The sequence below is a fragment of the Elephantulus edwardii genome, unplaced genomic scaffold, assembly GCF_000299155.1.
Source record: "Elephantulus edwardii isolate Elephantulus edwardi_28Jun2011 unplaced genomic scaffold, EleEdw1.0 scaffold00060, whole genome shotgun sequence".
Taxonomy (NCBI): domain Eukaryota; kingdom Metazoa; phylum Chordata; class Mammalia; order Macroscelidea; family Macroscelididae; genus Elephantulus; species Elephantulus edwardii.
Window position 1 is genome coordinate 17,387,149 of NW_006399810.1, and position 11,004 is coordinate 17,398,152.

Here is an 11,004-nt window from a genome sequence, read left to right on the forward strand (position 1 = left end):
AGAGAGAAAGAGGTTGCTGTTGGCTATGGGACAGATTGCCAAGTTCAGGGGTAGGGGGGCAGGACTGGCACATAGCTGGCAAATCAGTTTATATCGGACCAAAGGCACCAGGGGCGCCAGGTAGCTTCAATAGGTCCTCATAGGAATATATATGTACTTCAGCTTGGGCTTTGCACATTCTGTAACCAATGCAAATGCCAAAATACGAATGAAGGACTGGAACAAAAGACATTTTCCTCTTTGGGCCCCCGAGTTATATCTCTTTAGACCAAGAAATGCATTTTACAGTCTACACAGTGCAGCAATGGGCCAAGAAACATCACATTAGATGGACATACTATGTTGCCTACCGCCCTCAGAGAAGTGGTGCCATAGAGAATTGGAATGGGCAATTGAAACATTTGTTATTTAAAGCAGGGGGAGGTAAAGGTATGAAGGGCTGGCTCACACGCTTTCAAGTGTGTGCTCACGCTCAATATGAGAGGAACTACCAGGGGTTCACCACTGGACAGATGCCTACGTTCCTCAGGTATATCCACAGAAAAGGAGTAGGGGGGATATGTTCATTAGCTTGTTCCTTTCTGCTGGAGAACACTGGCGAGAGGAAGCTTCGCTAGTGTTTATTCCCACCACAACCATGTTGAAATCAGAGTCTCCTAAAAAGCCTGAACAGCTGCAGAAACTATTCATTGGAGGGTGAGCTTTGAAACGGTAGGTGAAAGTCTGAGGAGCCATTCTGAGCAATGGGGGACGCTCCCAGACTGTGTGGTAATGAGGAATCCAAACAGCAAGTGCTCCAGACGCTTTGGCTTTGTCACATACTCAACTATAGAAGAGGTTAATAATACAGCATGAATGCAAAGCCCCGCAAGGTGGATGGAAGAGTTATGGAACCCAAGAGGGATGTCTTGATAGAAGATTCTTAAAGACCAGGTGCCCACTCAACTGTGAAAAAGATCTTTGTTGGTAGAATTAGAGAAGTTACGGAAGAACATCACTTGTGAGATTATTTTGAGCAGTATGGGAAAATTGAAGTTACTGAAATCATGACTGACCGGGACAGTGGCAAGAAGAGGGGCTTTGCTTTTGTAACTTTTGATGACATGACTCTCTAGATAAAATTGTTAATCAGAAATACCAGACTGTGAATGGTAACAACTGTGAAGTAAGGAAAGCCCTGTCAAAGCAAGAACTAGCCAACTCTTCGAACCAAAGGTGTCGAAGTGGTTCTGGAAACTTTGGTGGTGGCCGTAGAGGTGGTTTTGGTGGGAACAACAACTTTGGTGGAGGAGGAAACTTCAGTGGACGAGGTGGCTCTGGTGGCAGCTGTGGTGGTGGAGGATATGGAGGCCGTGGGGATGGTTATAATGGAGTTGGTAATGATGGAAGCAACTCTGGAGGTGGTGGAAGCTACAATGATTTGGGCAATTTTAACAATCAATCTTCAAATTTTGGACCCATGAAGGGAGGAAATTTTAGAGGCAGAAACTGTGGCCCTTATGGTGGTGGTGGTGAATATTTTGCCAAACCACAAAACCAAGATGGCCATGGTGGTTCAAGCAGCAGCGGTAGCTATGGCAGCAGACGGTTTTAATAACTTCCAGGAAACAAAGCTTAGCAGGAGTGGAGAACCAGAGAAGTGACAGGGAAGCTATAGATTACAGCAGACTTGTGAACTCAGCCAAGCACAGTGGCAGAAGGGCCTCACTGCTACGAAGAGGACATGTTTTATACAACACTTATGTGTATGGGCAAAAATCTTGAGGACTATATTTGTGACTAATTGTGTAACAGGTTATTTTAATTTATGTTCTGTGGAAAGTGTAAAACCTTCTGATAACAAGGTTTTTAATGTAGATTTTGGGATGGTTTTTTTTTTTCCATGCTGCTGATTGCTAAATGCAGTAGTCTGATCATGACACTGAATAAGTGTCTTTTTTAAAAAAAGAAAAAGGAGTAGGGAAGATGCTGGCGCTAGTCTACAATTCTTCCTCACATCACCTAAAACCCAGAGTGGCAGAGGCTGAGATTTTCATTGGTCCATTCTGTGAGTTCACTGTGGCCACTGCAATGGATTAACTGGTCTAGCTCTAGGGAAGGTGGGAAAATGTACAACAATGAGTAAAAAAATAATAAAAAATATTTTTTTAAAACAGGTCTAATTCTTTGAACTAATTGCTTCCTGAGTTCTTAAGCCTACTATGTCATTATCTCAAGGTGGTTAGTTACAGCTTAGAAATTTTACTCCTGCATGCATCTGTTTGTTGTTGTTGTTATGTGCTGTCGAGTCACTTGCGACTCATAGCGACCTTATGTACAACAGCCCTAAAGTCTGCTCTATCCTGTGCCAATCTCACTGTCTCCAACACACCCACACCGATTACCCCAGTCACTGAATCAATCCAGCTAATAGGAGGGCCTTCCCCTCCTGCGCTGTCCTTCCACCCTCCCAAGCATGATGTCTGTCTCCAAGGACTGGTCCTTCCTTACATGTCCAAAGTATGTCAGATGGACCTTCAGAATCCTTGCCTCCACAGAGCAGGTTGGTTTAATCCTCTCTAGGATGAACTTGTTTTCCTAGCAGTCCATGGTATGTTCAATACTCTTCTCCAGCATCACAGCTCAAAGGCATCAATTATCTTTTTATCCTCCCTAGTCACTGTCTAACTCTCCGATGCATTAACAATCGATCTATCTATCCAGATATATTTGCAGTATATGTATAAATATACTTGTAGAAACAGCCTCTACCAAACTCACATATATTCTTGGGTCTAGTACAATTTGCCTTTCTACACTTGTTCAGCTTGCATGTCTGTATATCAACTTATAGATTATTATTACTGTTATTGCAGAATTTAACTGCCCTGAGAGGAACAAATACTATATATGTGTTGGTATTTACCTGTATTGTCTCTAACACTTGTGCATCTTTCAATGTCTTTCTTTGCCTAGATCATATTATGCCTTATGTTATATTTTCTTTTCCTTCACCCAAGTAAATACATGCCTACTACTCTCAAGTAATTACCCCTTCCCTGACATCCCTTGTAACTATCAAAGAGTTTTCTGTGTGTAAACCTTTGACTTTTTAAATCTCAATTATTTGTCATTCTGTGATTGCCTTATTTCACTCAGCTGAACGTCCTCCATGTTCATCCAAGTTATGTTTCAGACATTCATAATTGTTAACATTTCCTAGTATTCTGTAGGGAGCTGTAGTGGCCTAGTGGTAAGGAGCTGTGCTGCCAACCCAAAATCAAGTGCTCTGTAGGAGAAAGATGAGCAATCTTTCTGTGTGATTCATATAATCTGAAAACCTGCTGGAGGCTCAACTGTGAGTTGGTTCTGACTCAATGGCAATGCTTAAGCTCCTGGGTATTTGTGTTTATGTATTGTGGAGTGTTTTTTTCCTCCTTTAGTTTTTATCCCCTTCCCCCATTAATCCTTTGAAGAGAAACATGAAGATTTTCTTTTCTCCAAGTAAAAATACTTTAAGTTTCCCAGAGTTCTACAGGACAAAGGAGCCCTCGTGCTGTAGTACATAATATATAGGTTAGCAACCAAAAAGTTGACAATTCAAATCCACCAGCTGCTCTTTGGGAGAAAGCTTGGCAGTTTCTTCCCATAAAAAGTTATAGCTTTGAAAACCACATGGCGTTAGAATTGACCTGATGGCAGTGGTTTTACAGGACAAATAAAATTATTTATTCAACAAATAAATTATTTAAGGGGAAGGAATAAAAGGGGTAGATGAGGGGAAGCATAAATAAGGCTTAAGAGACCTACCAAATACCACATGATAATAGAATCCAGATCCTCATTCCGAGAAATCTACTATAAAAAGATGTTTTAAGAGGACCGGAAAAATTTTAACAGGGCGAGGGAGGCAGGTCTCAGAAGATATTAAAGAATAAACATGATTATACTAAGAGGGTTATGCTTAAAAAACAAACTTATTTGCTAGAGATATTTTATGGGTGAAATGATTATCTGGAATTTACTTTCAAAATATTGTGAGGGAAAAGAGTTTGGGAGATACAGGGAAGAAGACTGGTAAAATACTGACATTTAAGGAAGAGTAATGGGTACGTGGGAGAGAATACTATTCTCTCAACTCTTGTAAAAGAGTATGTTTGGGCGAGCTCTGGTGGCCTAGTGGCAAGAAGCTGCACTGCAATCTCAGAGGTGCGCGGTTCGAATCCACCAGATGCTCTGCTGGAAGAGGGACAATCTCCTGTACCAATCAGATCTGATTTGACAGTTGTTGTGGTTGTTAAGTACCTTCGAGTCGCAGGCGACTCATAGCGACCTATGAAGGAGAGTCCTCAATGCTTGGGTGCCTTTCTTCCTTTCTCCAGGTTCATAGGGTTTCCGGAGGCAAGCTATTATGGAAGTGGATGCCACTCCTCCTTCCAAGATTTGACGGTACACAAATAAAAATAATAAAATTTAAAAAAGAGTATGTTTGATTGCAGAAATGGAACTACATATTAGGTGTTTGTCCATTTTGGAAGGAGCACTGATACAGAACCCAGATTTCTGACTAGGTCTCCCTAGGTTTGAAGGAGAGAGCGAGGAGACTTGGCAGAGAAATGTGGATGTTGGGCCAGGCTGAGAGAAGAGTGTGAGAAGGTCAAGGATTAAAGGCCAAGAGAAGCTCAGAAACACTGACTAGCCCAAGGCCTTCCGCAGTCAGCAGGAAGGTGTCTCCTGGAAGTTCTTCACCTGCAGGGTGAGACAGCCTTTAAAAACTTCTCAGATCCATGAGCATGGAAGATTTTAATAAACAGCTACCTCTCAATTGTAGGAGTAATGTTGCACAAATACTATGAACTGCCAGAATAACAAATCTGTCCTGGAGGAAGCAAGGTGGAGAGACTTCACCCCCAGTACCTGGTGATGTTATCAGGAGGGCCCAGTTGTGCAAGAAGGACAGCATGCTTAGTAAAATGACACAGTGGATTCAAACATATAACCATTGTGAGGACAATACCCGGACACTGCCTCCTTCACTTTCACTTAGGATCACTATGAGCTGGAATCAACTTGATAGCAACCAATGTGTTTAACCTTTTGAGGAAAGGCAAGGCTGTTTCCCCAGTGGCTGTGCCATGACCCCTCTGGCAGATGGGGAGACTGAAGTTCACAGAAAATATCTTATACAAAGCCATGGGGTATGCTAGTACAAGGCAGAAGCTCATCATCTGGAGTCCTCCCCTCCAGGCACTGCCCTCTCTCTTTTGCCCTTCCATTGGCTCCACACTAGCCAATCCCTCACACAGCTCCTTCCCATACACTTTCCATCACGCATCCGGATCCAGGTCAGACTCCCAGGGACATAGCTGTCATCTTGTTTTGCAGCTGCCTTATCAATGTTTAAAATGACAGCTTGTGAATAGCAGTTCACACACCACATCATTCAAAGTGAAATGCAAGGCTTTCCATTTCATCCACTGCAGGGTCACACAAATCTGTTTTGGTTCCTTGAAAAGCTCATGCCCTGTATTTTGGGCCCTTGTACATTGCTGCTGCTTCTGCCTGGAAGAATCTTAATTTCTAACTTTTTTTGATCCTTCTCACCTTGCTATGTCACTTCAACCTTGCCTGACCACACAGGCTTCTCAATGACCTGCACGCCACTCCCACCACCTGTGCAGGGTCACTAACTATGATGTCATCACCAGGTTAAGTTACAGTCTGGGAGTGTATCTTGTTTACATGCACAATGTCTGACTCTGGGGAGGCAGATGGCCAATGTTTGTTTAAGGAACAGGAAGATCTGCACAAACTCAGTGGCATTAGGCACAGCAGAAGTCTGCTAGGTGTTTGCAGAAGTTGTCGCCTACTAGAACAAGGGCAGGATCTCCTTCTGAGAGTATTTTTGAGAATCCCAGTTTTGGTGTTTAAGGGAAAATAACCCTTTCTTCACCTTGTACTCAAGTCACTTTCTTCTGGCAAGTGATCAAGCTTTCCTTTGGGAAATTCTACTTCCCAAATTCTACTGTCTGTCCCAGTAGTTGAGAGAAGCGAAATAATTGATGTGGTTTACACGAAGCCCAAACCAGCTCACTTTAAGTGAACAAGACTTTTCTGAAAATGGTGGTGGTTTTTTTTTTTTTTTAAAAGTATTTTCTATTCATTAAGTTGTTATCTTCATGAGAAGATAGAGAATAGGATGTAGACTTGAGAAAGAAATCAATCCTCATTTGAGGCCCTGTATCCAGCTGGGCCTGAATAGTGCCACTGAGACAATTTATACCCCCTGACTCCATTATTTTTAGCTTCAAGAAATTAATCAAGAGGCAATGATGAAGGAGGAAGTTCAAGCTACTCTAAAGCAATTGGCAAAACACAAGGCCCCAGGAAATGATGGGATACCAATTGACCTATTTCAACAAACAGATGCTGCCCTGAATGTGCTCACCAAGTTGTGCCAAGAAATGTGGAGGAAAACCATTTGGGCAACTGACTGGAAGGGATCCATATTTGTTCCCATTCTGGTGACCTGACAGAGTGCGGAAATGATCAAACAGTATCATTAATATCACATAAAAGCAAGATTCTGCTGAAAATGATCCAAAAATGACTGGAACAGCACATCAATAGAGAACTGCCAGATGTGCAGGCTGGATTTAGGAGAGGCCGTGGCACTAGGGATATTATAGCTAATGTTTAGATGGATCTTGGCTGAAGGGAGAGAGTAGCAGAGGAATGTCTGTGTTCCACTGACTAGGCAAAAGCAATTTTTTTCCCTATTGATTTATCTACAAAAGTCAAATACAAATTCTTTCAATTTCCCTCACCTCCTCACCCATCAAATTGTACAACTTTGATTAATCCCGCCTCCCCCTGCATATCCACATCCCTCTGCTTCCAACCTCTCTCACCCCTCTTGGATCCTTATACTCATTCTACAATAATGGTTTTATACAATATTTATCCTTGTGGGACTGAGTTAGTTCACTCAGCATAATGCTCTCCAGGCCCTCCCAAGATAGGTAATAATTTACAAAATCATTGCTCCTGTGTGCTGCATAGTATTCCCACTGTGTGAATGTACCATAATTTCTCAATCCATTCGTTTGTGGTATGCAGAGGAATTTGACTGTGTGGATAACTCTGAGAAGAATGAGAATCTCAGAACACTTGATTGTGCTTATGTGAAACCTATACTTGGATTAGGAGGCAGTTGTGAGACCAGAGCAAGGAAACACTGCATGGTTCAATATCGGGAAGGGTGTTCACCAGGGACATATTCTATCTCCATACCTTTTCAATCTATATGCAGAACAGATCATCCTGGAAGCTGGGCTCTATGAAGTGGAATGTGGCATCAAGATTGGAGGAAGACTCATCAACAACCTATGCAGGTGACACAACCTTGTTCACTCAAACTGAGGGACATGAGGGGTTTGCTATAGAAGGTCAATGACTGCAGTCTTCAATATGGACTGAAGTTCAACATCAAGAAAATAAGAATTTTCACCTCTGGGCCAACTGGCAGTATCATATTAAATGGAGAAGAGACTAACAATTTCAGCTTGTTTGGTTCCAGTCAAAACTTCTGGCACCAGCAATCAGGAAATCAAAAGATTAATTGCACTGGGAAAATCTGCTATCAGGACCTCTCCGGAGTAATGAAGTACAAAATGTTAGTCTGGAGACTAAGGTGCACCTGATCCAAGTCATGGTCTTCACAATTACTTGTTATGCATCAGAAAGCTGGACAATGACTAAGGATGATAGAAGAACTGATCATTTGAGTTGTAGTACTGGAGAAGAATTTTGAACAAACTATGGACTGTTAAGAAAACAAACTGGTCTGTCCTGGAGAGGGTGAAACTGAGCTGCTCCTGGGACGCAAGTGTTTTGAAGCTCCGTCTCACATACTCTGAGCATGTTGTTAGGAAGAACCAGTACTTGGAGAAGGAACATCATTCTTGGAAGGAAAGAGAGACAGTGTAAGAGAGGAAGACCCTCAGTGAGATGGCTTGATTCAGTGACTGGGATATTGGGGGTAAGTGTGTTAGAGACAGTAAGATTGGCTCAAGATAGACCCTATGTTGTACATAGGGTCACTGTGAGTCATAGGCGACTTGACAGCACATAACAATGCTCATCAATACTGCTGTCGGTGCTACAGTAAATAAAATGGAGGGTAAGTAAATTGAGAGGAAGACTCTAAACAAGATGGACAGACAGTGACTGCAACAATAGGCTTGAGTGTGGCAGACTCTAACAATGGCTCAGGACATGACAGACAAGTCTCTTATCTGTTGTTAATAGGGTAGCTATGAGCAGTCGTCAACTTGACAATACCTAACAGCAACAATGGTCATCACATTCTTTATAGACCAGAGAAACCATGCTGACAGTTGATAATAAGTTTTAGCTACTATCCTCATATCTAAGTCATCATCATTTTTCTCTCAAAGCTGTGTTGTGCAGTTGACTGTCAGTATCTAGCTTTTCTAGTATGGTATTTTTCCTACTATGAACAATAAACAGAATTTCTGATTCTATATCGTTTCAGGTGGTAAGTCCAAGGTGATGGAAAAAGTGAAACGCTAATTTTTAGTAGCTTGGCCCAAACTGAATCCCAAGGGACAAACACAGTAAGTACCACCTGTGCCTGATTCTGGACAAGGCCTGCTAAAACAAACTTGGCTTTCCCTTTGACTGGTTAATGCTAAAGCCATATGTGCTTGAAACTAATGACCAGAAACCCCTGACATACATTTTAACTATGTAACCTTAGCAATGGCCCAACACCGCGTGAGTAAAGGACTGGCTGAAAGGCTCTGAGGATGTCTTGTAGAGTAATGAGATTGTTCACAATTGTGCCCAACTTGGTTGTGGCTTATTGTTCAAAATGGTTTCCCAAGCCATTGCCTTGGCCATATAAATGGTGGGTATACAGTAGTAGGGCATGTTAGCCTACTCACAAGCGCCCTGGTCAGTCTCACCATTGAGCGAATCTAGCAGCCAAATTTGAGACTCTCACCACCAGTAAAGAAGCAGCAAGAAAATGTAGCACATCCTTCAAGGTTAGAGATTCCTGCACCAGCCAGGGGAGGCAGGGCCTACGGGAGCAGCAACCACAGCAGAGAACCAGAGACCTGGCATGAGACAGAGAGGTTCCTGGACTGCTCCAACATCCAACCAGAGTTAAGAGCCTTTTTTGCCCAAGTCTGTTGGAAGACTGGAGGGTTGAGGGGGAAGGACGCATAACTGGTAGGAATAAGGCTTTGTAACACTTGTCTAAAGCCAACAGGTTCAAGGCCTGGAGCACATTTCAGCAGCTGTCCTGATTGTATTCTATTACCCAGAATTATATGGTTCTGTGTGGTCTGTGAGTTATCATAGAGCAGTAATTGGTGTCTGGATGAGAAGAGGTGTGGCAGATTCGGGGACATGTCTGATCTCACTGGAATGGGCTTTGTGTTGTGGATGTTTTTCATGGGGACAGTTCCCTCTTGTGGAGTTCTGATATAGTCATCCCCTGTAGACCTTGCTCTTTTTCACACTAGTTCTTCCTAATATACACCTTATTTGCTCCAGGTAAACTGAGGACCTTTTAACTCCTCTCCTTGAAATGTCCTTCTACACTGCAGAATCCTTTCACAGCACAGGTCAAAGATAAGTAACCCCTCTGGAACTTTTCTTTACTCTGTCATTTCCTGCTTAGGGATCCTTCTGATACGCTATTTTGTTGAAGCAGTCACTCTGTCTTTAAAGGCTACAGTTTCTTAGCTTGGTCTTTATGAACAGATACAGGAAGGCAAGTTATCCTTAGGATAACCTTGAGAATCCATATACTTGTACCCATGTAGGTTATTCTGGAGGGATTCTCAAAGAGGTGCCATGATCAACAAAGTTGAAGAACTACTAATTTTTAATGTGAATTCTTTGAGCTCTTCAAGGGTGGGATCAAATCTCTTTCATCTTTGTCTCTCCTATACAATTTTAATGTTGGCAGAAAACTGTTAAATATCCACAGAAACAACACTTTGACAGGTAAAGAAGAGAAGAGAGGATGGTTTAATTATTAGAGTCACTTGTTCTTGATTACAGAGCTCAAGCATGCAAGTTACATTCAACTTGCCACATCCTGGGACAATTAATCTATACTCACTCCTAAGCAAATCTTATCTGCCTGTCAATAACTGCTCTCTCTCCATTTTCACAATGGTATGTAGATCCTCCAATCCGAAACTGGGAAATGAAGTATTCAGTTTATCAGGGTAGTACTGAACCATTGATCTGATGTATTCCAACCTCTTGATCAATACCTCAGGCTACTTGCTCTGTCTGTGATGATCCCAAAGGCACTTAAGAAGCTGGCAGTGTCTGAGGGCCACCAGATTTTATTGGACAGTAGCAAGAGATACAGAAGGTTTGCTAAGTATGTCCTGGCCCTGGGTTTTCATACGGAAAAGTTTATTTGAATAAAGTTTGACATGTTTGTTCTATGTCACTCTTTAGGCTCAAGATGAACAATACAGGGAGATGTATTTTGCTATTCCACAGTTTCTAAGTTTTGGTAATAAAAATGCACTACTTCTGTAAAGGAGGTTATAAAAACACTAACATAAAAATTACAAATGAAAATGCAGGGTGTTTGGATCCCAAGAAAACAGGAGTTTCTTGTGGCTAGAAGATAGTTTTACTACACAGAATTATTTCTAACTAATGATTTTTTTCAAAGACTGACTTTTTAATAAGTTTTTAGGTTTTCTGGAAAAGGAAGATGAAGTATTCTTTATTAAATGCTGCATTAAAATTTAATGTGGGTTGTTGTTTTTTGTTTTTTTATATTGTATTATCACTGGCTTGAGTTTTCCCTCTTTTCCTGATTTTCATGACTAGAGTCACGAGAAGGAACCTGGAATACATTTTACAAAAAGCACTCTCCCTGTAAGCCATTAGTACCTCCTCACCTCCCCTGGCTTCAAACACAAAGAGGAAACTGGCTCAGACAAAAACGGTCCCTGCCACACA

At 41.9% G+C, this 11,004-nt stretch overlaps 1 pseudogene; it reads left to right on the forward strand.

The window, feature by feature from the left end:
* The first annotated feature begins 637 nt into the window (after window positions 1-637).
* LOC102873366 lies at window positions 638-1,594 on the forward strand (annotated as a pseudogene).
* Window positions 1,595-11,004: the final 9,410 nt, after the last annotated feature.